Source organism: Rissa tridactyla, chromosome 1 (assembly GCF_028500815.1).
Source record: "Rissa tridactyla isolate bRisTri1 chromosome 1, bRisTri1.patW.cur.20221130, whole genome shotgun sequence".
In the NCBI taxonomy this organism is placed as follows: domain Eukaryota; kingdom Metazoa; phylum Chordata; class Aves; order Charadriiformes; family Laridae; genus Rissa; species Rissa tridactyla.
The window spans coordinates 83086697-83111444 of record NC_071466.1 but is presented as its reverse complement, the minus strand read 5'-3'; the positions used below and the strand labels follow the sequence as shown (position 1 = coordinate 83111444).

Here is a 24748-nt window from a genome sequence, read left to right as displayed (position 1 = left end):
GTATCTGTGGAGAAGAACAGACTCAGCCTCAGACTGGTAAGATGTCTACAGTGTACAAGACAGTGGAGCATTCTGCTGCCCTCTTCACTCATTCTAATACTAAAGACTCACTGCTTGGAAATTGGGGAACTTTGGCTACTTTTCTTTTAGCTTCTACCTGGTTAAGAGTCTCAAGAGTTATAGCCCAGTCTCCCATTTTAACGTTAGCATTTAGTAACAACAAATACAGATTTGACGTGAATGAACACAAAACCTAATAAAATCATGGCGAAAATAAGTGGGAAAAGTTACACGTGTGAAACTATTACCATTAATTCTACAAAATGTGTACCTTTTCCTCTAATTGTATAGATTATGTGATGTAGTAATAAAAATCAGGGAAACATCTCTGTAGATATAAAGCAAGCAAGAATGTAACTACTGCAAATAAATGTGGGGAAGTTAAAACCCCATTGTGTTAATGCAGGAGAGGAGATTGTTCTCCCAAGCGCTGTTTCTAAGTAGAAGATAGATTGAAGAGTCACATGATAAGGCTCTCCTTGGAGACCAAAGTGTAGTGTTTGCTTTGTTGTGTAAAATGTGTTATTGATGTGCTATGGGCAACAAATTAGTAAACTCCCATGGTTACGTAGCAGTGCTGAGTCATTGATTGCTGTCGATCAATGCTGTACAGCATAGCGCTGTATCCATTAAGCTCACTATGAGAATACAAGGCATAGCATTCGATCCATTAGGTCCCAAATTAAAGCCAATGGTCCAAGAGAAGGAGAATGTAAATATAGAAAAAGAACAATGGGGAAATGGAAGTGTGATTAACTTCTTCTGCTTGATACTTCCCATAACCTCATTCTCATGAGTCAGCATTTCTGAGGTCAGTTATTTCGTGAGATTGGGTAAACTGAATTGCCAAATGATGGGTGACTTAATTGTTAGTGCCTAGGTCATAAAACAGCAAACACTGAACTGCTGACCTTCCTAAAATTAGGTCATATTATCAATTTTAAAAGACGGGTGGATATTTGTATTAGCAGAAAACCTTTTGCTGTCACAAGCATCCGCTTGAACCTGTCCATCTATTCACTTGTGTGTGAGTAGGTTGCTTTGCTCTATCTATAGGGAGGGTGCAAAGGGGTTGCAGCGGGGATATTTGTTAGCAGAACAAGCTGCTTTCTGTCATGCTGTTCAAAGTTCTCTCTCAATGGCAGGGCCTGAATATGCTTCCCTCCTTACCAGTCAGAGGGCTGTTCCTCCAAGCTGCTTTTCAGCCTAAGTGGTGAGACAGCCACTGTGAATTTCACAGCTTTCTGGCTAAGGCCATGTGGTTGATGACTGGGGACTCCATCTTGCTAGAGGGATCCCATAACACATTCTGCTCATTCCTGTTGGAAAGCTATTGTCTTCCACAGTGGTCTCTGACTTAATCCAGTCCTTATTCTGAGCACACAAGAAGGGAACGTTGTCTCAGGCAACCAACATGTGACTGTTGCAAAATACTTGTTTTATGATTGCAATCATTACTGTGACTTTCTATTACTGTCTTTTGGGACAGAAGCATGTTACATTCTATATTCATAAGCAACATCACTATCTGACTCTCATTTCTGAGGTTTAGAAGTTCTGCATCTAAAAATATTTTGCAAAAATTAAATTGAACCAGGCTACTAAAATATTCAGTAATTGTAGGCAACTGTATAGCTATGTGTCTACTCAAAAACAGCTTTTAACATTTTGCCTAGAGGAAAAACCTCTTTAAAATGCTTGGACAAGCTAAAGCTAAAACTTGTTTGAAAGATTAGCAAGGTTCAATAATTCTCCTAGATCAGGACCATGTCAGTGTTTTTTCATGGTTTTATATTCTGAAGGTAGATGTCAAAGTAAAAATCTAAGGAAACATGTGACAAGAATCTCTTGTCCAGTAACGTGCAAATATGGTACAACTATTAAATAAAAGGCAACCTGTTATTTCTAAAGAGCTGGGGCTCAGTATTTTTTTCCCCACTGAAGTCATTAAACACTAGATTGAGAAAGATGTGTGTGTTATAAATTAGGTTTTGCTCAACTTCTAGGTGTGTGAAGTGTGATCTTAAGCTTTGACTGCTGTGCCTTTCATAATCAGTACCTTAGAACAAGACCTACAGTACAGGGGGTGATGGGCTGCTCTCTTCTGGACTTCGGGGGACGCTTTCTTTAGTGCTGGTGGATAGTGTCATCTGTTTGGGAATTTATTCCAAATGCAATTACTAATAACTGTTCTCCCAAGAGCTGAGCAGAGCTTACTGTATTTTAAGCATAACTAGAGATGCTTTTGTTTTGGTCTACCTTTTATAAGACTAGCCCAGGAAATGCAAGGTGCATCCTGGTGATCTTTCCCTGACTAAGGGGTCTCTAGTCGGTGTTCAGTATCTTCCAGAAAGGCAGTGCTATAGCCACAAGGTGGCATATCTGTGTGAACATAAACTTTTTATTCCCTCCCGTAGCGTCTCTGCCACTGGGAGAAAGATGGTGCAAGAATCCAGACTTTGTGGTCATCTGGTGAAAGCTGTCACCAAAGGAAGGAGATACCCTGGCTTGTGGGACTTACTAATGTAATTCTTCATATGTTTTACGTTATGCAGATGTTGACCAAAAAAAAAAAATCCTAAAGCACTGGATCAAGGACTTTTTCCTCCCACGTGGAGGTCGCAAATGCCTGGGAGATGAGACAGAGGGTGAGAACTAAGACTAAATCAAAATAGGCTTTTGATAGCCTTAAAAACTCCATGTGAAGTTAGGCACCTCTGTTGGCTCCTGGCACTTGGCATTCATTTGGGCCTCCTGAATTACGAATAGGTGGAGACAGCAGCTAGGTACTGAGATGTTTGTACAAGCACTGAATCAAATTTATGGTTACCTCGCACTTTTAAAAAAACAAAGTTAATCCAAATTAATCAGTCTTTTACCGTAATAGTTTGGTATGGCCAGGCTCTGAAGAAGTCAGTTTTATCATTTACAGCTGATTCCTTGGTCTCATGTTCAAGCCGGTCTGTTCTTTTGTATAGGGTGAACTGGGTTGTATCTGTTGAACGCAGTGCTAGGAAGGTGATGGTGTTACGCTTTCCCACCCAGGAGAGACTGTTCTCAAGGCTTTTTCTTCGGTGCCCATGAAATCATGTGGTGTAATTCCCTTGGAGTATTCTTTGTGGTGATACATCAGGCATGGCTATGGCTTCCTTTCTCTGAATGATCAGCATTTTCAAAGCAGTAATATTATTCTGCCTGCAGTTCTATGGACAAAATGGATAATTTATGAACTATTGGAAGCAGAGAGCCCTGCGTTCATGGGACCACAAGGTTTCAAGGCTCTGAACACATGAATTAATAAGTTAGTCCATGGGAAGTGAAATGGTCCTCATTTTTAAAAGTTGCAAGTACACAATGAAATGTCTCTACACGTTATCAAAAATCACCAACAGTAACAAATACATTTAAGAGCTGGGGGCAGTTTTTTTTATTGTTTCCTTTGTTCACTTTTTAATACCTGTGACTGCTTTCTTATGCTCTCAGATAGGCAGAAGTTGCTTGTTCATGTGCTGTTTCCACTGTAGGCTGTGTTTGAGCATTTATGCCTGAAGCGTGACTTCTCTCTTCTCAATTGCACTGATTTAGTTTCTTTTATGTTTTTGTGAAACTGTAGGGAGAAAGAGGCTTTTAATATACTGCAAAAAGAGAAAGGGTCTTGACTTTTTATGTCATGCCTTGTTAAGAAGCCCACACTTGGTTTTGGACAAAGGATTCCAGACAGTTGGCCTCTCTCCAAAGTGACTTATGGCTTTACTTTTAAAGGAAGACATCCCAGGTGCAGGAGACTTAAATGACAGGGGATTTAATGTTAAGGATGTCATTTTTTTTCTAAATCATATTTCCTTTTTCCCCCCCCCTTACATAAGATTGGTATAGTTCCAATCAAATAAACAGTTGCAATCATAAATACACTTTCCTTCTGACTCTTCAGGTAACAAATACTGTTGTGCTGAACCCCACTGTTCATGCGTCTTGCAGAACGCAAGATCATTCATTCTTCTGTCTTCCCACAAAAAAAGACAAAACATCTCTTTCTGGTTCAAGAGATATTCTTCACCATATATGTTGCTCTGAAATTGAGTTGCAAGCTAATAAACTGAAACAATAGAATCAAGACTTCCTTTTTCAGTATGGTGTGGCTTTTGCAGTGCAGTGTTTATCTGCCTCACATTCAAAATGGTGGCTATTAGGAATACAACTGCCTGAAAAAATTTCAAAGGCACAAAGAGGAGGAATGGTTTACAGCGTTTCATCCCAGCATGTGTAACAAAGGATGTTGAATGAGTATTACAGAAGCACTCAAACTGCACTGATCAACATACAGAAATTAATATATGGTGTGTGACAATTTTTGGAGGAGATCTGCATCCAATTATAAATTCCTCTTTGGTTTATGAGTAACATTCATGTGGAAGAGTCTTCCAAGGGAAGTGGTGAAGCACTGTGTACTAAACTGTTGGCAAATGAACTGTACAAAGTGTTTGAAGGCTCTTCAGAAAGCAGATCTGAGAAGAGCGGCAGTGTGGACGTGATGACATACTGGAGTTCCTGTGTCTCAGTTCTGACTTGCATTTTGACAGTTGTGCAAGCCAGAAAGTGCTGTCTCAGAAGCATCAGGATGCACCAAATTTACAGGATTCAGAGCAGAACAACTTCCTCAGTCCCCGTTATTAGAGAATTTTCTGTTTGAGCAGGTTTTTTATTTGGAAATATGTACGCACTGAAGGTTCAAGAGAAGTGTGTGCCAGTTTAAATAAGGATGTAGCCTCTGTACAAAGCACAAGAAGTAACAAACTCTGAAACAGCAAATATCCCACCAGTTAGATCACCAGTCTGGGTTCTGAGGAAGAGAGACCCATGTCTATCGCCTTTTTTCTGTTTCGCGGGGTGACATTAGAAGCCGCTGTGGACTTCGTAGCTCATGTGTAAAGAACACCTCAGCCACTTACTCAGAAATGCAAATAGCCATGTTTCACGTTTGCTGAAGCTGCCTTTAAGATGTGCAGCATACCTCTGCATGTGGTACAGGCAAATCTTGGCTGATACCTATGAGCATGGCACTCAGTGTGGTATTCTGAAAGTAGCTTAATTATACTTAAGTAGCAAAGGAAAATGAGTTATTTAGATATTTCTGGTTGATGTTTTATTTATGATTTTTTTCATTAATTGTTTTTGATGGAAATATGAGTTGGTCAAAACACTCTTTTTTTGCAGGACTGATTAATTTTGACTACACTTCCATTATAAAAAGGCTCTTCAGTCTTAAGAGTTGCCAGTAAAATGGGGGACGTGGAGGAGAAATGTAGAAGCTAGCTTCAAAAGTGCAGATACAGGCTCTCGCAGAGTCACGTCAGGTTGTTGACAGAATGGGATCTTAACCCTGAATCTGTCATGTCTTGGATGGGTGACCCAGATCCTGGCTGCTTTGGGCTGCTCCCAGTAGCTCCTAGTGTACCATTTTGTACAATAACAGTTTTATTTCTTTTTTCAGAATGGCTCGGAGCACACGCCTTGGGTGAGTGTTGTAGGCATTTTATGATAGTCTGAAATGAGTGTCTTCCTTTTTGTTGTCTTTACTGTTTCAGACTACCATAAACTCGTTTAGGTGTAGAATGAATCACTGAAGCATTTCTAAAATGAAAACTTTTTTTTTGCCTAGTTCTAACTTTGCCTATATAAAGTAACTTATTTCCATAGTATTTCTTTCTGTGCTTGCTTCCTTTGTAGTAACTTTTAAAAAACCTAGTCTGTTGGGATTACCGCATGATGAAGCAGGCAAGTATGGTCCTATAAGGAAAATGGTTCTGCTTCTGCAGTGACTGCTCTATAAGGGAAGTTGAAGGGACCTTGTTTTATGTCAGACCGGTGCAGCTGGCAGCTTCTTAAACAACGCTGTCTGTTCTTGGAAACAGGTTCAAATGGCTTTTAGTGTGGGGGCATTTAACCATGTGAGTTACCAGCTTCATAGAATGTGTTGGGTTGGAAGGGACCTTTAAAGGTCATTTAGTCCAATCCCCAATGGTTCACTCCTGTGATGCACCATTCAAATGCCACTGGGTTAATAACAGGGCAACGAAGCCTCCTGCGAGGCCTCTCTTCTGAAGAGGATGGATATCCTGATTCAGCCACAGCTTCGTCAGCCTGTCTGCTTGTCCAGGTGCCTGAGCATTTGTCCCTACTGCTGCAGATGTCCTTCTTGCTCAGCCTTTGATACCCCTTTCCCAGAAACACGATCACTCTTTGCTGAAAGCCTGTTTGTTTTGCAGCCCATTAGAAACAAGGATCCTTGAATCTAACAGCTTTACCTGGTGTTTTTCAACTGCTTGCAGGTATGGTCGCACTGAGAAAAATACTATGTCGCTCCCTGGAGTAAGCATGCCTGTACTGGCTACATAAACTACCTGTGGTGAATTCATCTCACTGGCCAGCTCTACAGCATTAAATGACATAAGATTTAATTAAATGGTGCAAATAAATTACACATCTCACACACAAAGTTTCAACACTTAAACAATTAAAAAGGGTTAATGAAAGCATAGCAGATTTGCGTAGAGTTTGAAAAAGACCTGAACCATCATTCCCATGGGAAACGGGACAAATGGAAGTAGAAGGAATCATATTTATTGTAGATATTACTTGCTATGTTAGGTCATGTGGACCAGAACAGGGATCTAAGGCCCTGAACCTGCAAACACTTACACACTTGCTTAACTTTACTACATACTGTAGTCCATGTAAGTTAGTAGGTCTGCTCAGGGCAATAAAACTAAACATGTAAGAAAATATTCTTGGGACTGAAGCTTCATATTTGATTCTCAGTGCATCAGAAAACCAGTGAAGGGTTTTGTAGAATGGCTTAATAGACCATACTGGTAGCTAGATGATTTTTTTCAGCTGAATTTTGAACAGATGGCAAGGAGCCTATACCTTGTAAACTGAAAATGTCAGTAATACCTCCCTGTAAGTGTAGCAGTGAGTGAAGTATCTCTGTAAGGATGCAGAAAGAGTGGAGTATGAAATATTTTACAGATGCTACCTTTTCCTTTTGCTCTTCCCACAGTTCTTCTGAGATTGGCCCCAAAATATTTTGACAATGTTAAAAGCTATTCCCCTCCCTTTACCTATCACAGTTTGCTAACCAGCATTTTCATGCAAGATTTGAAGTGGAATGTTGTAAAGTTATATGCTTTTAGTCTGTAAAACTCTGGACTCTCTCCAGCAGACCGTTTTTACACGGCCTGGATCCTTTTCAGACAAACAGGATCTGTACTAGGGTGCAAAATTTCAGACAACTGATGCATTCTTTAGAATAACTACAGTTTGGCTCGCTGCCTCTTATAGGAGTCTGTTAAGACTCCCCCGCTGCCCCCTAGGAATATTTGTGGAGACAGGAATTGTGAGTGCCAACAAAGTAACAAATTTAAAGGTAACCTTTCTTTCCTCTGGCACTCCGAGAATTTGTCTGTAACTTATTAGCCATCTAAGCAAGATGGGTAAGGTCACTTAACACTTCGGATCAACATGTCTGTAATCTCAGGGAATAAATATTTTATGATTTATAAAAGGCAAATATGTCACAAGAGGTTGTTGGTTTGTTTTTTTTCTTTTTCCTCTTTAGTGATAGACTAACTTCCCCAATCCATGATGTTATTCTCAGCAGAAATTTGTTCCTTGATGTGCTGAAAAGTATTTCAATTCAAGCCTCCCCCAGAAATGCTGCTGTGGGTAGCAACTCCTGTGAACCCATGTGGGGAAAACCCTACTCCATCTCCTTGCAAGGATTTATTAGTTGGATTATATCCCTGCTCCTTCGCACTTCTGGCCTGTATTTTTAAGCCCATAACTTCCGGATCTTCAGTATTCTCTGTCCCTTTTGCCTGATAGGATAATCTCTAACTCCCTTGTATGAAGTATCTGTTCCTCACCATAACTGTGGTGGTAGCAGCTGAAATGTTTAATCTATCTCCACTGTTGGATTCAGCTAGGAAATGCTTCATCAAAGGAGAAGAGTATCAGTCCTGGCAGTAGGATGGGCAAAAGAGTGCTCTGTGTGTGTGTTCTCCAAGGTAAGTGATCAGGTCTGATGTAGCTGTTGGTTAGAAGGGGAAAGGTTTGTAGGGAAGGGTCTTCTACAGGAGAAGAGAACGATAAGTGACAACCACTTTTCCCTTGACCAGTTAGTAAGGAAACATGGCTCCAGATTATCTCATATTAACACATTTTTTTAGACTTTAGATGAGAAATTTGCCAGCAGTCCTACAATTATAGCTGCTTCTCTATGAAGCAGCAGTTTGGCTTACTCTCCTTAATCCTTCTTGCTAGACAGCAATCCAAGAGATGCTAGCAGACGCTGAGTAAATGTCCTCTATGTGTCAGCTATGTTGAATATGAGTAACTACGGCTAGAAAGTCTGTCACATTTAAGCTCAAGCCAATCTTTAATTCCAAACTTGCCTCACAAGTGAATTGTGTGAACACATGCAGATTTTTGTCCTGACGTTGGCAGGGAAAAGATTGGAGTCTTCAGTGCTGTTAGTGCTACAAGTGCGCTGCCTACTACTACTGTGAATGGGCTGTGGCTGTTACAAAGTCATAAAATTACATCCCAAATGTGCAGGCATATGTCTTACCAAGTCTTCTCACAACTAAGAAAAGTTGTGTCAGACTAAGCCCTCTTTGAGTTCTTTGTGATGTGCGCCATGGCTCTAGAAAGACACGTGAGCTCAGGTTGCCTTTAAAACCTTGGGGGAATGGTGTAGCCAAGCCGAACTTTTGTAAAGTCGGTTAAATGCTTTGGTCCCTCTGAATTCACAGAGAAAGCTACAGTTCACTGCCAAAAAACCTAAAAAACATAACAGCCCAGCTGCCTGCCAGTGTTTGTTATGCCTTAGGAGACATTCTTCTTTGTTCCTTTCCTTCTGAATATAACCTGGGTTTGATCACAGTAATTATACCTTTGCACTGGGCCTGGCTAGGATAGAGTAAGTTTTTTTCATAGCAGCTCATGTGGTGCTGTGTTTTAGAATTTTGGCTGAAATCGAAGTGATAACACACTAATATTCTAGCTTTTGCTGAGTAGTGTTTGTACAGCATCAAGGTCTTCTCTGTTTCTCCCTCTGCCACCCCAGTGAATAGATTGAGGGTGGGGGGACATAACTGGGCAGTTGACCTGACCTAACCAAAGAGACATGCCATACCAATTAATGCCATGCTGAGCAATAAAAGGAAAAAGGAGGAGCCTTTAGGGAATTAGCCATATTTTGCTCTGAAGCTGGCTGGGCATTGATCTACTCATGGGAGGTGGTGAGTGATTGCATTCACATTATTTGTTTTGTTTTCTTTCCTTTTCTTCCACTTATCACTCACCTACTAAACAATTATTTAATTTTGTTTGTTTTATCTTGACCCTCAAGTTTTCTTGTTTCTTATTCTTTCTTTCTTCTTCCCCTGTCATGCTGAGAGTAGTGAGAGAGGAGTGACTGACCGGCTGTGTGGTGCTTATCGTCCCACTGGACTTAACCCGCGACAACCAGGCTTTGCGGGATTGAGCTGCGCATCCTCAGAAGATTCTGTGTGATTGTTTTAGTGCATCCAAGTCTTCCCTGATTTACACTCTTTAAAGAAAAAAAAAAAGTGAGCAAACGTGAATTTGCAGGTTTGTGTATGCAACGGTGAAAGAGAGGGAAACCAGCTGCTGAAGTAGAGCCCAACTGAACGATCTTTTAGTATTAGCAGTTGTTTTCCATTCCTAAGCATTTTGATGACTGTCGCAAACAAAGGGAAAAACACCTGTAGAGGCTTATTTTAAAGTGATTTAGGCAGTTGGACCAGATGACCATTGTAGGTCCCTTCTGACTGATATAGTCTCTTCTATTTATTGAACTAACTTTGGACTCCTTAAAGTCCAAAGCTGGCTTACGCACTACTGACTCCCTTCCTCCCTTTCACGGAATCACGGAATCTTCAGAGTTGGAAGGGACCTCTAGAGATCATCTAGTCCAACTCCCCTGCTAGAGCAGTATTGCCTAAAGCACATCCCTCAGGGCTGCATCCAGGCGGGTCTTGAAAATCTCCAGAGAAGGCGACTCCACAACCTCCCTGGGCAGCCTGTTCCAGCGCTCTGTCACCCTCACTGTAAAGAAGTTTTTCCGTGTATTTGAACGGAACTTCCTATGTTCTAGCTTGTGCCCATTGCCCCTTGTCCTGTCGCTGGGAACCATTGAAAAGAGCCTGGCTCCGTCCTCCTTAAACCCACCCTTTAGATACTTGTAAACATTAATCAGGTCCCCCCTCAACCTTCTCTTCTCCAGGCTAAAGAGTTCCAGCTCTTTCAGCCTTTCCTCGTAAGGGAGGTGCTCCAGTCCCATAATCATCTTGGTTGCCCTACGCTGGACTCGCTCCAGTAGTTCCCTGTCCCTCTTGAACTGGGGAGCCCAAAACTGGACACAGTACTCCAGTTGTGGCCTCACCAGTGCAGAGTAGAGGGGGAGAATGACCTCCCTCGACCTACTGGCCACAGTCTTCCCTATGCAGCCCAGGATGCCATTGGCCTTCTTGGCGACAAGGGCACACTGCTGGCTCATGGATAATTTGCTGTCTACCAGGACCCCCAGGTCCTTCTCCTCGGAGCTGCTTCCCAGCATGTCCGCCCCTAACCTATACTGGTGTTTGGCATTCTTCCTTCCCAGGTGCAGGACCCTACACTTTCTAATTGTTATCTATTATTTTTGAAAAGTAGATAGATATTGGTTCTATCTATATTGTTTAAACGAGATCAATCAACTTAAGAGGGCTAAATGTAACAGCTTTTATGGATGAGAACTAGGTAAGCAGATTGAGGAGGAATATTTGTTGCTGAGTAGGCATATTTGGGTTTAGCCTTTTTGCAGTGGAACCATAAGAATGACAACAAGGAGAGAGAGTCCGAAAGCATTTTCTTTGGAGTTGCAATATTAGTTGTCTTGTGAGCACTCTTTCTGAGCACTGTCAAGTCAATGACAGTCAAAGCCTGAAAACCAAACTTGACAATTCTTTTCATGGTTTATAGAGTTGTAGAGGAAAAATATGCTTTGAATTATGTTTGAATAAGATCTTAGAATAGTTAAATGGGGGTGTGACTTGGCCCTCAGTTCCACTGAGTATAAAGAGAAGCTGTGCATGTGCAATGAAATACAGAATTTGACTCTATAGATTCTACTTAATGAAGGAAACAAATGAAATTTTCTGCTTTTTTTTGTGGTCTTTTCCAAGGTCTGTATAATTATCATTACAGGAAGGGCTTTAAATTTCTATAGGCTGTGAAGATGACTGTCAAAAACTAAAATGGGACTGAATCAATATGAAAATCCTTTATTAATCAATTTGACGAGTTTGTTTGTTAACTTCGTTATTGAAGTAACCCCTCCAAACTGTAGAAAGTGCTGGTTTTAATTTAAATATTAAGAAGAGAAACATAATAAGTGGTAAAAAGGAATTTCTGTCAAAAAGTAAAAATCCGTATCTCTTTTTTTTTTATAATTTTTTTTCTTTCCTGAGAATTAGCCACCATATTAAGCAAGCAAAATGTAGGAACGTTTCTTGCAGTGTTTCGGCAGGAAATATGTAGCTTTGGCTGCATAAAATGACAGTGCTCAGGAAGGTAAATGTATTGAATTACTCCATTAATAGAAAGGAGACGGCGGTACAGTAGTTTTCCCCCAGGCACTGTTTCACAGGTGCTGTAATCATGGTGGGCTACAATGATAGTACTGTAAATGCAAAAATAACAATTTGCAATTAGATGCATTTTTGTGTGAAATGTGATAAATCAAAGGGTGGAATTTGTCAGGTATCAATTCCGTAACAGCGAGAATGTTTATCTAAAATACAAAAACCTCACAGCTGAAATCACTATTTCGTCTTGTTTTCACTCAGTTCACAAGAGAAATATTAAAACACAGTTCCTAGAAAGAAGCTTTTTTGGTTTCTTTTTGCATTCATTAGAAAGCATTTTTTATGTAGGCATATTTTTGGCAATATCCATACATTTATCTGGATGCTTTCTAAAAACTAGCAACTTGTCATGGGGTAGGGTGCACTATATTGGTGCTGCCTGTCACTTACCCCCTGATTTGGGAGTGGTGGAGTTGACAGATAATTAAGGGAGCTCTTGCAAAGTATTCTGCACACCCATCACTCTTGGTCAGTGAGAAGTGTTTTCTTCCTCTAAGAGAGGATGCTGGATTTAACTGCAGCGTACTAGCTAGGTGTCACTGAATTTCCTTTGATAATGCTAAGAAATGTGTTGTTGAAAAACATGTAACTGAGAAACTGTAACTCTGCAGTGATTAAAAAAGTTATATTGGAAATCACAGCTTTCCTGGGAATCGCACTTTCTTTCTTAATTTAAATATTGCAGTTCTTGGGTTGTTTGCTGTAGAGAGAGGTGGTGTTTTCAAATATCAAAGTAAAATTACTGAGTGATGCTTGTACAGAAATGTGGTGTGAAAGACCTGCTCCAGCTTCCCTAGGGAAGCAAGGTCCTGGCCTTAAGGAGCTGCCCTGGAAGCATCGCCGAAGCGGAAGGGGAGAGCTGCAGCCATGCTGTGACAAGGCAGCTTCTTCTGTCACACGGCTTTGCGAGACCCTTCCTGTGCCCACGTTGATGGTACTGGCAATGACATGACCCCTCTGCTCTGGGGCTGAAGCGTACCCGTCCTCTCTTTGGGTGGATATAGGCTCAAAGTCTGAATGGTGCAAGCACTGAGCCTGTTGGAGCCTATCTGCTTAGCACCTTTTCTGGGCTGACTGAAATCTTTCAAGATGTAACTCCTCCCCAGCTTTCTGTGCAGTATTTATCCAGTGGGATGTCAGCTGGACATGACCACTGGGGTGACAAGAGAGTCCATAAGTACAGACAATGCACGCTGATTAGTAACAGGAATATTTTTTGTTTTGCAGCACTAGCGCTCTTTAGAGATTGCCACATTTTTGTCACGTATGTGCTAAAAAGATCGCCTTTTTTTTCCTCTTTTTGTTTCTCTTTGTTTTAGCTTGGTTGCCACTGAAAAGTGAACGATTAGACTGCTGTGGAAATTCTCCCTGTCAAAACACCAGACAGGGCCTCTTTCATTTTCTTTTTCTCTTTGTGGAAGTGTGTGAGTCATCCACCTACACAGCACTAATTTTTCTTATCCTGGTGAGGACTCTGTGGATTCAGGCTTGAAGTATAGGGTACGTTCAAAGCTTGGGGTTATGTCTTCTCTTCCTCGTGGCCCACCCAGGGAGCCTGGGCCATGGAGGACAAGATGATGCAGCTCCCCAAAGGCTGCACGATGCCAGGAGTGGGGAAGCAGAGTTCGAGTCCAGGTCTAACTAAATACAGTGCTCCTGGGTTATTTGCCCCAAGGATCTGTGAGGTGTGGGACCAACCCCATGGTCCGTCTCGTAGGCGAGTTCAGAGAAGTGAGATCCCAGGGACAAGCAGTTCGCTTCCCAGAGACCTGGCTGTAGGAGTGGTTGACCTCAAGCCAAGGTTTACTCCTCTGTGTGTTCCTGTTGCCTGAAAGTGGTTTGGTTTACTGGAACGCAATAAAAAATGCTAGTGCTTGAACATAAAGTGTAGGTGAAGCAGCATGGTTAATGTGTGAAGTGTTAACCAGAGTCAGGCAACAAATGGCCGTGGTGGGTGCAGGAGTCTCCTGCCAGCCCCTGCGATGGAAATAAGTTTCCATTCAGTGTGGCTCTGAGTGACAGCCAGGACACAAAAAGAAAACAAACAGTAACTATTATCTTCCTGCTGAAGCAGCTCCAAAGTGAATATAAACACCGATTGTTTAGAGACCATCAATTAAGCTAAGAAGTATTTAGAGCAGGTGCAGGAGAGATAATGAATGAAAAGAGGACTTTATAGTCTTGTATGTTTGAAACAGTTTGGCTTTTTGATGTTGTGTTTACTGGGAAAAGTATTGAATTGATAGTTGGAACCTGTGATTCATTTATGAACAGTTTTTAGTTTAATAAACACACTTGCAAACATCAAGAGGGAAGGTCTAAATGATGGGAACTTTAATGCTGGAGGATGTTTTATTTATGACTGCAGTAATATTGAAGGAACATTTGAACTTGTGGATAGAAGTTTATGGACTTCCTTGTTAACCTCTGATTTATTAAAGTGTAGTTATGCAACCTTTCATATACTTAACTCCCTAGTGGTGTCTAGAGGCATTGCTGAGAATGGGGCTTTCTCACGTTAGTCACTTTGTATGGATGTGCTTCCTGGGAACCTGAGAACCCATTTCAGACAAAAGGTAAGGGAAAAGGAAACATTCATTATCTTCGCTTTACAGAGGAGAATCTGAGAAATAGAGGAGCAAGGGACAGAGATTTTACAAAGAGGCATGCTGCTTCTACGGAAAGAAAATTTAATTGGCTTTTTATAAAAGAATTCTGCAGATGAAACAGGAAGCTGAACCCTCATCTCCCAGTAGTAATTGAGGATAAATGTGGATCAATGTAGCTTTTTCATCTCTAATGTTGGCAAAGTCTTATCTGTCCCTTCCTAAAATAGGTAACAGTATCAATTTATCTTTTTGTTTGTTTTTAACAACTCTTGTTAAAGAAGAACCCTTGTTCTTCCAAGATTTAACTGTTAGTACTCTGCACTTTCATGCTCTCCACGCTTTGTTCTCTCACTGAAATTTGAAGCAGCTTATAATTGGTTTCTTAGCTTCTTTGGTTTTCTGTTCTGGAAAGGCAGCTTTACTATTCAGGGCTAAAGGTGGCGGAAAGAAACACTTTGGGTGTTAATCAGAAGCACAGCCCTGGTTTACTGAACAGCCTAGGGAAAACTGCTTGATCCTTTTGGCCAGCTTAGTCATTAAACCGGTAAATAGAAACATGTCTTCCCTGACTGCTAGATCCTCCACCCAAGCCGACCATCCCCTTGGTAAATATATTACCCTGTTAAAACAAGCTACTGCTACCAGAGGTGAAGTGACCCTATAAGCAAGGAGTTTGTGAGATCCTGTGGCATGCCGAGAGCACACCTGCCTTATAGGAGGACGATACTGAATTCAGCGAGTGCTCTGCACCCCTGGGCCCGTGCAAGGCAGAGGAGTGATGGTGCCTCCGAGCTAACGTGTGGCACTGGGGTGCGAGGGCACTGCCCTGCAAGGTAACGCCGATGCTTCCGCACCTCCTCCCCGTCCCATACAACTCTGCATGATGGCTGGGCCGTACAGCGGAGAGGTCTGGCGAAGATGTTGCGTGGTGCATCCTATTTCATACATCTCTTGTCTTGTGAAAGCTCACTCTGATAAGTCCAGCCGATCTGCCCGGAGGGACTAAACATGGCATCATTCCCTATGGGAGAGAGAGGTGGAGGTGAGACAGGGAGGCTAATGCTATGAAGCTTGAGGTCACCGCATTTTTTATTTCTCATCCCTCCATTGACGGTCTCCCAACAAGATACTGTCTAATCCGAATTATTGAGAAGGAGGACTTTCTGATACTGGGAAGGATTTCAAAGAAATCAACTGCTAATACCAGCAATGAAGCAAATGTTCCCAGTGACTTCATCCCACGTCTCAGTGGGAAGAAAATAAATCCTTCGTAGAAGCAGCGAGGTTACCTGAGAGCCCCTGTGTTAACCAAGTGGGAAGGATAACGTGAGGATGAGTCTTTGTGTAAACAGAAGCTGAAGCCTCATGGGCTGGTTAAATTACTTAAACATCACCTTATCTGTAACACAAACAGGCATGCCTGAAGACACATGGGAACATACAGTCTTTTGCCATGGTTGAACACGTGCCTTTATTAATGTAAAAAAGACAGAGTGCTATTTCAGTCAAGCATAATATATTTTGCTGTTAAATTCACAGTTACGCTGAACATGTATTTGTACATTTGGTTTTAGTTTATCTCAAACTGCCTTGCCATTTGTTTTTAGTTGATCTCAAACTGTCTTTCCATTTTTAGGCCTTAAATATTTATAAAATCTATAGAGTTCCCCTTTTTTCTTTTTTTTAACCAACCAAATGATTCAGTGATGCTTATCTAGTATATTTTTATAAAAACCATAAAATATTTTGCATAAAAATAACTCCACACTCTCTCTCAGCTAAATCCTGCTAATGAAGAACCCTGTAAAAAAAAAAAAAAAAAAAACCAAAAAAACCCCAAACCACACAAAACCAAAAAAAAACCAACCAAACAAAACAACCCCCCCCCCCAGTTTTTCCATAGGAAGCAAAAAAGGAAGAAACAAACAGGAGTCAAACATTTAGGTTTGTACTTTCAGTGTATTATAAACAAGAGATGTGAAACCACACAAGCAAGATGATGTTTTATGTATACTGGTAGTTGCTTTGAGTTTGCTTTTGGATGTAAATATGAAATCAATTAACCCTTGAATAAAATGTAGTGCATAAATACCCTATCATTGCACACCAAGGTTCCCTTTGAAATAAAAAGGGATTTCTTCTTAGAATTTCTAGAAGGAGATGCCAGCCTACTTGTGGATTACAAATTAGTCATATATGCTAATATAACTATATATATCTTGCCATATGAATTTACAAAATACTCTGCTAACTGCCACGAAGCTATTATTCACTTTTAAAATTCAAGCATTAATTCTTTTGCTTTCCAAAGTGCCAAATTATTTTTCCCCATGCAGATCTACTTTAAGTCCTCAAACACTAAAACAATTAGCGAATTAAAGCTAAGATTAAAATTGTCTCAAAATTAGTTTCCTGGCATGATTTTAATTAAATTATAGAGGAATTTTTAATGAATCTTCCATTGAGAAAAGTTTATGGCTCATGCTTTTTTGTATGTCTGTCATATAACAGTTCAGCATTCTTTTAATTTACATAATTAACTTAGATTTGTATTGCCTTCTCAAGATATTTTTCTAAGCCTTGAGGATTTTGGAATACAAATACCATTTTAATTTGTTTAATCTCTTAAAAATGTAGGCATTCTTTCTTTTTTCTCTTCTCCTCCCTCCCCTTTTATTTTTTAACCAACCACGGTTTAAAAATAACTGTGTAACTGTGATGTTTCCCACCCCAGCCCTCCTCCAAAAATATGACATTATCTGGTTCAGACTTGAAAAGCCATCGTGTAAGGGCTTTTCATTATCATTTCATCCCCATAACTTATATTTATAGAAGGGAAAACAGTTTTTTCCTGATGTAGCGTTATGGTGGGTGGTATTACGGGTATTACAGGAGCCTGTGAGATCCCTGAGTGGAGGCAGCCCATGGTGGGTGCCATGTGTTACCACCGCCTTGCAGGAGGGCTGATTTTGGGGTGGGGGAAGCAACCGTGAAGCTTAACGTCCTTCCTCTACCTTTCTGTAGGTCAGGGCACATGTTCTTTTTGGACTGAGTCTGGTGGTGGTGCGCTTTTAGCTGGTACCCAGCCATCATGCACCCTGGAAGAGAAGAATGACACTTTTGTCACCTTGTTGGTTTTTTTGTGTGTGTGGTTTGGTTTTTTTTTCCCAGTAATCCATGCAGCCTGATTATTTCCAAAATGCCTAAACTTAGAGGATAGACTCTTCTTGGCAGGAATTGCCTTCTATTTGTTGAAAAATTTCTGGTGTGCTTGTGGCTCAACATAGATACTATGCGGACTTTTCGTTTTCTGTTTGGATGCTTAAATTACACAAGGTGGTTCCTCCGTTAGATGGCACTGCTTGTTTCAGTGGTGCCTTTGGTCACTCCTGCTGTGTTAAATTGTAAGTAATTAACTTTTAGGAGGTGTACTTGCTATAAAAAGCAGTCTCTCTATGTGGGCGTTAGTTCTTTGTTCTTAACAAACTGAGGAAAACTGTCCTGCTTTCTTTTTTTTGTTTTGTTTTGTTCTTTCTCCTTGTTTGAATAGCAGTACTGGAAATGCAGAGCAGTAGAAAGTCTGTTCAGGTGAGAACAAAATCTGTATACAGCGCTCTCTGCTCACTCTGAAATCAAAAGGTGTTTTACCTTCATATAGGTGATTTTATTTGGGTCCCTGTGACTTGAGACACCAAACATCTGGACAAAGTTATTCATTATTAATGGCCGTGTGACAGAAGAAAAACCCCTTCTTTCCTTAACTTTGGAAGCACGAGAAATTATAGAACTGGCTGTGGCTCCCAGACCTATGAAAGAGGTGTGGATAAATACCTGCTTTCTTTGTGTCTGAGCAGGAACCAAGCTATTACACTGACGCAGCTGCTATTCGATTCGTCTGCGGGGTTAAAAGAGAGAGATCAAGGGAAATGGTCTTTCTTTAGCTTGGACAGAAATTCACCTCTGAACAAGGGGCCAGCAGGAGGCCAGGGCAGGTCCCTGCTAATGGGGAGGGCCCCTGGGTGCTGGGCCATGAATGGAACAGTCCAGGCATGATATCGGCCTGGCAAACCAGCACTGTCTTGCCTGTTCCCAGGCATGATTTGGGCACCAGGATGAGCCAGTGATAACCCCTGTAATAAGGGGTTTTGCCTGTGGCCACCCTGTTTTGAAGGGGAGGAGAATTTAACAGCGTGAATGTGAGTTATTCCATGCCTCTTGGCCTCAGTGCCGGAGAACAGTCCCAGGCTCGTTTAATTGACTCATATAATTGTAGGCACTGTGTCCCAACAAAACGTTAAGCAAACAGAGGAATTTATCCTTTCTGGATTTTTCAGCCCTAGCGAGGCAATGAATAGCAGCGGCGTACCTGATGAATATTTTACTATACAGGTTTTTGAAAGTACCACTGCTTTTGGCCGCATGTACAGCGCTTGTCTTATAAGAAGCTGCAAAAGCTACCTTAATGAAGAAAAATAAAAGCAAGTGGGATTGGAGCTCCATGTTGTGTTTAACTGAGAAGACCTGCAGGCTGGACAAGGGTGAGGGAAATGCGGGTCACCACCTGGCTGCATTATTGACTCTCTGGGTGACTTTGAGCCAACTATTTCATCTCCAGTTTTCAGAAGTGAGTAATGAGTCTTCCTGCTAGCTGGACGCACTTCTTCATGTGTCATAATTCAGGCCCTAAAATGGTGGCTTTCCATGTACTTGAAGCTGTATGTTTTTCAGATTTGAATCTATAACATGGGACAGACGATAATGGCACTTTCCCCCATCCTTTTTCTGTCTGATTTAACGTACTGTAAGTTTCTTGTAAGCAGAACTGCTTCTTACTCTGTGTACCTGGAAGACAGTAATGATCCAAAATATCATTTTGCAGTCACTCTTGCATCACATTTTGGCTAACAGAATATACTTCTGATCCTTAAAATAGTAGTCATGTTATTTATATGAACTATATCATATATTTATATAACCTATGCATATAAAACAACATACAAATAATTTTAAAAAGTTTAAATCTGTAAAACAGACTTCATAGGGAAAGAAAAAAACAAACGAATGTTTTAATAATACTTTTTACACAACAATAAACTGTTAACAGCTCAGCTTTTATAAAGGTTTAGAAAGGAATTCAAGCAGGTGTGGTAAATTATAGGTTGAAAGAAAAAAACCCTATAAAAATACAGACTCCTTATTGTTTAATTTCTACTGAATTTCTAAAACTTGAGTTAAGGCTCAATTTACATTTTCATTACAAGCAATTTCTCCAGATCTTATTAAATAACTTCAGGCTGTAAGTTAGCGAGTAAGCTATATGCAGATACGATTTTAATTTTGTAAATCTGCTTTAAATTACAAACTTCAAGATGGTAAAATTCTTAGTAAAACAACGACAGTGATAACCTTTTAAACAGCTTGAGGATTAAAATTTTTGTTAGGCTTTTCATTAGTAAAAGGGATTTTTTGAGAATTTTGACTAGAAGGCCGGTGTGGCTGGGCACTGTTGTTACCTGTAGCGACTGCCAGACATCGCGCGCGTGTGAGAACCCTGTGCGGTACCCAGAGCCTAAGAGGCGGATGGGTGGCAGTAAGCTCCTCAGTAGCTTGGAAATGCTAGCTCGTTACTTGCAACACTAAACGCCTAGTTTGGTGAAGCTTCAAAATAGTGCATCTATTTTAGTTTTCCCTAGTGCGATGCTTATTATTTTTGCAAGTGTTTAAAATCGTAATGACTTGTTGTATTGGCTTGCTTAGGTGGAAAGGTAGGTCAGCCAGAGAACTGGTCTACTCTTCTGTAGCTCTTGGTGATAAAACTGCATTGCCTGTTACGGGCCTGGATGCAATGCAGTTGGTCTAATTAAAACGATCTTTGCAAATACAGTTTCTCACACTCCCATATTTGGAGCCTGATCTTACATTACTAGTCTACCCTGTCTTAAGTTAAATTCATTGAAAATACTAACTACGCGAAGAATAGAAAATGGAACATTTTGAGAGCAGTGGTTCCTTAACAGCAGCAAAACGCGTTCCGTGCTCTTTTTTCCATATGATGTTTCTCTGCTCATGGAAAAACGAAATCTGAGAGATTCTCATGCTAGACCTCACCTATAAGATAGCAGTTACAGTGCTTAGTTACATTTAATTGGAAAACATAGTATTTGTGGAACATCATCACAGTTTTCTCAAGTTAATTTAGCGTAGATTTGCTGGCTTCATTATCATGCTAAGCGTTCTTCCTAAATAACACTTATTTTGCCCAGGGAAGTTGTGGATGCCCCATCCCTGGAAGTGTTCAAGGCCAGGCTGGATGGGGCTTTGAGCAACCTGGTCTGGTGGGAGGTGTCCCTGCCCATGGCAGGGGGGTTGGAACGAGATGATCTTTAAGGTCTGAAATTAAGAGTGATGTAGTTGGACATATCTCTATAGTTAAGAAGTGTGGGCTGTTCTGACACCTTATGGTGTATAAACATAAAATACTAAAAGTTTTTCCTGAAATAATTTAAATCATGCTGTTTATGGCTTAGTTGCTTGGGGGAGAGATATCTTTCTTTCTTCAAAAAGCCAAATGTCATGTCATTTTTATTTACCAAGAATACAGGGCAAACACTAAATTTGTGCTCTTGAGCAGTGTGTGTCTACAGGATGTCTTTCACTGGTAGACTTCTATGGGGAAGTCCCATGTCCACATCTAACACTTTCTGCAAACACAAATAAGATCTACGCAAGCATGTAAAAAACAGCAAGTTTTTTCCCCCTCTCCCCTGCTTTCAGTAGGGGACTGTTTTCTCCAAGACTGTGGGTTGAAAAAGAGTATAACCAGAGGGGAGATCTGTGGAACTCTAAATCCCTTGTTTTCCATCACAGCGCTATGGCTGCTGTTTGGGGATCTCTTGCTGGAGTGCCCTGTAAGCCTAACTGGAGAAGTAGCTTATTGCTGGGGGAAGGGACAGTGGTCTGGCTCTGCATGTTCAAGCCAGTGAGGCTGCCACAGGATTTGCACAGCCTACCCTCAGCTTAAGGACATTAGAGATGGTACATTACAGGTTAGAGGCAGGTAAATGTGGTACATTACAGGTTAGAGGCAGGTAAATGCTAACGGAATGATCTGAAGGAAACCATGAAAGGATATTCAGGAGGATTTAGGTTTTTTTAAATTTTTTTTTTAAATCATCTCAATATAACATCTATTTATCATAAAACACTTACTTTTGACAGGTCTGAAAATATTATTATTTTAAGAGGGTGACTAGACTTACTGTTGGCTTGGGATGTCATTTCCTTTTTATTATTGCAAAGATATTTCTCTGCCTTTCTTTATTAAAGTAGCTTAATTGAGAACCCATATAGCACCCTTGAGACAAGCAGAGGGGCTGATGGCAGCTGCATATTAGAGTCAAAATCATCCTGTTATCAAAAATAAATCATGGTCTTTCTCATTCACAGGGTTTCTTTCCAGTGTTTTCTCTTATTTATTATGACTTTTCTTTTGTATGAAGACTTGACAACTGATAATGAAAATCATTTATAGTTCAGATTGCCTGGAGAACGAGAGGGAGACAAAGCTGGCTGCATTTTAGGAATTCAGTGTTTGGGGAGGTATCATGATCAAATGCCTGTATCAAATGCGTACTGCACAAAAAGGTGATTTCTTTCTTTTAGAGGAAAGAAACAGGAAACTTTTAAGGACCTTTTATTGCAGGTTATGTGTAACGTGCAAAAGGCAGTGCCAGCTCAGTACAGCTTTTGTATAAAATAACTCTTCACTACTCATGTGATCAGTAGAAATACTGAAACATTCATAAAAAGTCAAATGTCACCAGGAAGCTCAGACTTCTGTCTTTCAAAGCAGGACGAACTGATCTTACAAAAAGTATTCTCTTTCAATGAAGTCTCTTAAGTGGCAGTGTTGTGGTGTGAGGTGTGAAAATGACTCTTGAAGATAATTTATTGCCAAAGTGAAGTGGGAGGTTTTTTCCTGCTCAAACTGTTCGCTACAAGTAGTATTATGAGTCTCATTTCTACTGTACTAGGCAATGCTTAGTTTTGTAAATGAAAATAAAAATGGGCCAACATCAAGACCAGCATGATAAATGTGGAAAATTTATTTTCTGTCTTTGTAAGGACTGCAAATAATAATTACGGTTATTAGGCCAAATATTGCTGTTCTCTGTGCCGTACAACAGAGAGGAAAGCTGCTCAAGAGGACAAAACAGTAGGTGGGAGGAGAGGTCCATGGGGTCAGTGTGTCTCTGTAGTTGGCATTACCCAACAGCAGTCTTGCCTTCAACTACTCGTTTCTCAGTGGAAGAGTATTCTGTCCTAACTGCATGGAGTTACCCTCCTGAAGAGTCTATACGCTTCTGGGGGATGTATGTGGGTATACCTGCTGTCCACCCACCAGTCATCACATGTAGAGCAGCTCTGAGATGCTGCAGAGAAGAGGGGAGGCTGAGCAGTGCTACATGGAAGGATGTTTGCACTCTGGATGACATGGGATTCGGGGAGCTGGAATCAGTTTCCTCGCACAGGCTTCTGCTGTCTGTGCTCCCTCTCGCTCCTTCATGTGGCTGCTGCCTTCCTCCTCTCTTCTTACTGGATCGGGATGAAACAGAACGGGATTCTGCTTTATTTCTCCTCCATCTGCCCCGCCACACCCCCTCGTTAGATGTGGGACTTGCCACTAGCATCACTTTATCCCACCCTGCAGTTGTTTTCAAGGGGTGGAGAAAATGTGTCAGTCGCTGAGATACTGGTTGCGGAGAAGTGGGGAGCCTTCTGTGTCCCTCAGCGAGACAGCCACTTTCTGGAATGTATGTCCTCTCACATGGGAGTCCTTGAAAGGGTTTGATTATCCCCGCTTCAAGGAGGAGGTTGGCCCAGATGACCTTCCTGCCTAAATCCATCTGTGGTCTGTAATTCCATGGTGGCTGTCGGGAGGAAAAGAGGGCGGGGGGCGGGCAGGGTGGGGGGGAAACCCACCTAAAAACCCCACCAAACCCACGAAACAACAAGATAAAGATACATGAAAGATAAGGACACATAATTTGCAGCTGTTTAATATTAGTATGATGAGGCAGGATTATTGTCGCAGTACTTTCCTGGGGAATGAAAACATAGTAGTCCTGGGTGAAGGCTGTGGTGGGAAGCATTCCCAGCATGTCACACAATACTCCTGAGACATTGATGATTTGACTATTCTCACAACTTCAGCCACACCGCGTTGCTTAATTAAATAATGTAAACAGACACATGCCATATCTGTACTCACCATTTGGGGAGGCTTTTTCAAAGCGGGTGGCGCTTGAAGCGGGAGTTTTGTCAGTGCGAATTCTAAACATGAACTGGGAAAAAGGTTACATTTTTGAAACATCTGTAATCATTTGTGTGTCACATAAGTTAATTAGCTGTGTATGGATTTTAAGCAGTTGACTCCTTTTCTGTTACGTTGAGACATATTGCGTGTTTTGCATTCTTGAAACCTTTACAGTTTTTCTAAAGTTTGTAGAAACAAAACCTGAAAGCCACCTAAATGATGTGCACGATTCAATAACATAGCTATTAGCATAGCTAATATCTGCCTGCTTTTTTTGCCTCTTTTTTTTTTTTTACGTATGTCTGTGGTGAAAAGAGAAAGAAGGGTATCAATATAGGTTAAGACCTAACTGTACGGCTTTTAGGTAATGTTAGAAAAACGCAGAAGAAAAGTAGTGGAAAAGCATCCTTCGTTTTCTCTGCATGGGAAACAAAGCTGTGCATAGAAGGTGATAAAATATGTAGTCCAGCCAAAAAAGGTAAAGCATCTATTCTTACTACAAAATATAAAGTGGCTCTACAACTTGAGGTCAAAGTAAGCAAAATAATGACCTTGTGGTACTAAACCACGAGTGTGTACAAAAGGGGTTTTCCATGCCTAAACTCAAATTAATTTAGAAATAATTTGCATCAAAATTACAAACTTTTGGTAAATGAGAACAGTATCTGTGCAGGTAAGTAAAGACTTTTTTTTTCTTTTAATCCTTTCTGTTGGTTTATGGTCACTAGTAATAAACAATTATTTTTTTTTTTTGCTTTCCAGGGGTTAAAATACTTTCTTATTCCTCACTCCAGTTCCTTTCTCCTGCTGGTTTTCTTTTTTTTCTGCCTATAATCCTGTGCTGGCTTCAGTGAAAGATGATGTCTTCAGCTGTGCCACTTCAATTTTCTTAAATCCTTCTTTCCCTTGAGCAGCAAGGTGATTGATTCCTTCTCTTTAAATCTAAACCTCCCAGCTTTCCTTGTCTCAATTTAAGTATATCTACAGTCATTTTAAATAGAATAAAATGTGTCCTACCTAGCTCAGTGTGGCTCTCTCTCCTGGATCTCTTC

General features: G+C 40.8%; 1 protein-coding gene across 2 annotated transcripts in view; it reads left to right on the top strand.

Moving 5' to 3' along the window:
* The window catches only part of MID1 (midline 1), a 261586-nt gene that overhangs the window by 8117 nt on the left and 228721 nt on the right, over positions 1–24748 (top strand). The window contains exon 1 of one of the 2 annotated variants that reach the window (XM_054203756.1): positions 13705–14347. The exons of the other annotated variant lie outside the window; for it this stretch is intronic. The gene's annotated coding sequence lies outside the window, so the exon portion shown is untranslated. Of the gene's footprint in view, positions 1–13704; positions 14348–24748 lie in introns of those variants that run through there. 2 annotated transcript variants of the gene reach the window in all.